This window comes from Malaclemys terrapin, chromosome 3 (genome assembly GCF_027887155.1).
Source record: "Malaclemys terrapin pileata isolate rMalTer1 chromosome 3, rMalTer1.hap1, whole genome shotgun sequence".
NCBI lineage: Eukaryota > Metazoa > Chordata > Testudines > Emydidae > Malaclemys > Malaclemys terrapin.
The window spans coordinates 193,338,784-193,342,627 of record NC_071507.1 but is presented as its reverse complement, the minus strand read 5'-3'; positions in this window follow the sequence as shown (position 1 = coordinate 193,342,627).

The following is a 3,844-nucleotide window of genomic DNA, read 5'->3' as shown; positions in this document are numbered from 1 at the left end:
GAAAGGACTGTGCTGTCAGGGCCAGATTCAAAGCCCATTGCCATCAGTGGAAGTCTCCCATTTATTCCAGTGCCTTTGGATCAGGCCCTTATTCAAAAGAACCAGGATACAATACCAGTGCTTAATATACTGCCAGTCCCCAACAGGGCACGACTGCCACCTTTTTTCTTGAAATCTGCCCAGGTCTATGGCTACCAGGATATTGATTAAGCAAGTACAAGTTCAGGGCTTCCTAAAACTGAGGAACTCCTTCCAATCCTGTATGACCTGTTACACACCATTCATTTCTATCCTACTGTGATTTCCATTAATTGGATCTAGTGGCTTAGGTGTGATATACATTGCTCTGAATAAAAATGTATAAACACTATGGGAGAGATTTTCAAATGTGCCTAAATGACAGAGCGTATAAATCTCATTAACTTTCAACGGGACTTATGCTCCTAGGTCATTAAGTGATTTTGAAAATCCCACCCCAGGTGTTTGGAGATTATTCTGCCTTGCTCATAGACACCCATTCAGTCCTCTCATCTATTTTTCTGCCAAACCTCTCTCCTAATTAGCCTTCAATTGTTTTCCCAGGCCTGTAGGCTTCTCCCAGTGACACAGATATATTCTAGGTTGCATGATTTTTCTTGTTCAATGAATGTGTTTGCAATTGCCCCTTCAGATGGTTGACGTCAGTGCCTAAGCTTCAGAAATGTTATACAGTCAGGAACCAGCTATCCTCTTCTCTTCTCTCTTCTTCTCCTCTCCTCCCTGAATAAATATTCTGAAATTGTTGTGAAGAACAGAGAAAATGGGAGGAATAATTTTTCACCTAATTTCTTGAAATGTCTTTAAAATCCTGTCCTGGAAAATGCACCACAAAGTTTTCATGATGTGATTCTTTTACATTTTCCTGCTGCATCATTCAGAGTAATGATAACTCTGATTCAGGGACTTATTGCACTGAGGATGGACAAGCCAGATTGGAGTCTGGTTCAGTCTCCCATAGCTGTGTTGATTCTGTAATGCTTGCAGGAATAAAACTCATTTAGTCTGTAAACTAAATGGATATGATTTGCAGGGACATAGGGTCAGGTTCTCTTCTGTTATATTAGTGCAACAGCAATGATGTAGATATGTTGACTATGAAAATGCCTGCTATGCACTAAAGTCAGCATCAGTGCTCCCATTGACTTCAGTAGTGCAAGATCAGCACCAGTAGTGCAATCACTTTTCTGATTACAAACATACTTTAGTTTGTATTTGTTCTGTGTGGTGGTGTTTTGCAACATGATTATGATTTACATATGTATGCATACATATGTGCATCATAATCACATATATATGTATATGCATCATAATCATGTTGCAGATCACCACCACGGAGAACAAATACAGGCTAAAGTAAGTCTGTAATCAGAAAAGTGATTACAGTGCTGATCTTGTACTGCTGAAGTCAACAAAAATGTTGATACTGACTTTAGTGCATAACAGACATCTTCACCGTCAACATATCTACAACTTCGTTGTTGCACTGATATAACAGAGGCGAACTTTATCCTGTATTTATATCCATATCCATTTAGTTTGCTGACTAAACAAGTTTTATTTTTATATATATACATATAAAATGTATATACATATATATATATATATATATACACACACACACACGCAAACACATCCTAATAGCTTGCACAACTAAGAAGCACTTTAAAAATAGTCATATATCACTGCTGAAACTTAAAATAATAAAGGCAGAGGCCCTGACGGAAGGTTAATACTGTACAGTGAGTTCAAGATTTTTTTATTAAAGGAATAAAGGGAATTTTTTTCAGTATCACTGATTTCAAAGAAGAAACACAGTATTGTTTCTATGGGGATTTATGTCACAGGTTTTTTTTTTTACTTTGGTGTAAATCCCAGCTAGAAACAATATGTTTTTTGTGAAGCACTCCCTGCAGAAAATTTGAGAAATAAATCTTTCACTATCGCCGCTCAAGCTGAAGTTGAGAAAGGACTTGAGTACAGAGGATTGGTGCTCAAAGGAAATAAATCATGAAAAATGAAAAGCAAGGAGGGGGAAAAGAAAAAAAATCTAATTAAATTAAGTTCCTCAGTACTGTGGCGAGTGTGGTGTGTATTCCTGGAGAAGTGTGTCTGGGGCTTAGAACTCAGCTTCCATTGCTTTGCTGTCCTGGGGCACATCTATGCTCAGTGGGGCACATCTATTCTCAGTGCATTTCTAATATTATTGCTTCAAGGATGAATGACTACTCGGCACCTCAGGAGAACCACTGGGAGGCATTGTGCCTTAGAGAGCCCCCTGAGATATGATTCTCTCCTTGCCCCACATGTCTCCCCTAGGCAAAGGGGGAAGAGTAATTTATACCAACTCAGCTATGCTGTCTGGCACATTGGGGAGGCAGAGCCAAATCTCCTCATCCAGCTACTTGACGGGAGAGGAGGGAATAAACAGGCACACAGCTCTCTTACTCCTCCGTGTTCAGACTCAAGGTGTGGGTAGCTCATGCAGATGTGTAAGGAGGCATTTTTATTCCTCCTTCCTCCCTTGCACAGGGAATATAATCTAAGTCAGCAACTTGCTCTAATATAGGCAGCAGAAGACAAAAAACAAAACCAAACCAGGAAAGCTTTGTGCCAGAAAGAATCAACATCAAAGAACCTGGGGTCCAATTCTCCCATCCATATTACAGTCAGTATTAGTCCCAAGGACTATTGACAGAGTAAGTTCCCACTCTGCATAAGCAAGGTGCAGGACTGGGCCCTGAATGGCCGCCAGCCTTTATGTTTTGTACCATTGCAACATATAGAAGGCTGGCTCTTTGATTAGGATGATAGATGAGGACATAGAAGGTTTAGGTTTAAGCCCTGGCTATACCGACCCGCACCACAAGGTCTTTTAAGGCTTAATCCTCCAAAGTGCTCAGTGCCCTCAACCTCTATAGACATCAGTAGGATTTCAGGGCCCTGTGCACTCACACCTTACAGGCTCCAGCCAATCAATTCAAAGACTTTCAGAAAACAACAGTTGTGGATTTGATACTCCCCCACTCTTCTACCAGTGTAAATCAAGAGTAACATAGCTGCTAGTTACATATACTAGAGTTGAACAGGCTGCCTGGCCCGTGAAAGCATTTAAGATGCATAGTGGAACCTGCAGATCTAAACAAAGGAGCTGGCTAATTTCCTGGAGAAAGCTACAGGAAATCTTCTCCTCTGGTACAAGTTTTCTATTGCAGGTGAGAAAAAGGGGAAGTTTTCAAGCAACCATATACTTGGGTTTTTATATCCAGTGTTTTTTTCACTGGAGTGAAAAATAAAACTGTCTGAATCAGGTCATATCATTGTTGTTATTATTGTTATTGTAGATACTTATTAATGTTATGGTTAACTTTATCCCCTCCTGTGTTATTGTTGTTATACCACATATTAATGTAGTGCTTCTGTAGCCGAGAGAAGTATGGTTGAATTACAGTAACAAGCTACAAGCAGGAGGAAAGTGCTGTGGTTTGGCTGGTCCACTATTAGATATACACCAGCACATCTGGACAGGAGATCATGTGACAAGTAGGAAAGCCAGAAACATATCCTGGATACTATAAAAAATGGGTTCTGTTAAATTAAAAAGGCTTTAAATATTGGCTCAGCTGGTTTCTGTAGAGCATTTTTTAGTAGTCTTGGAATGTGTTGCAAGATTTGTGATCACTGAGAATTTGATTAAATATTGCAAATCTATTGTGTTGTTAGTTTATTCACATAGGCTCCTCATGTCTTGCCAGTTCTCCTGTGCTCTTATAACTCGAGACATGACTTCTGATTCTGGATTAGAACT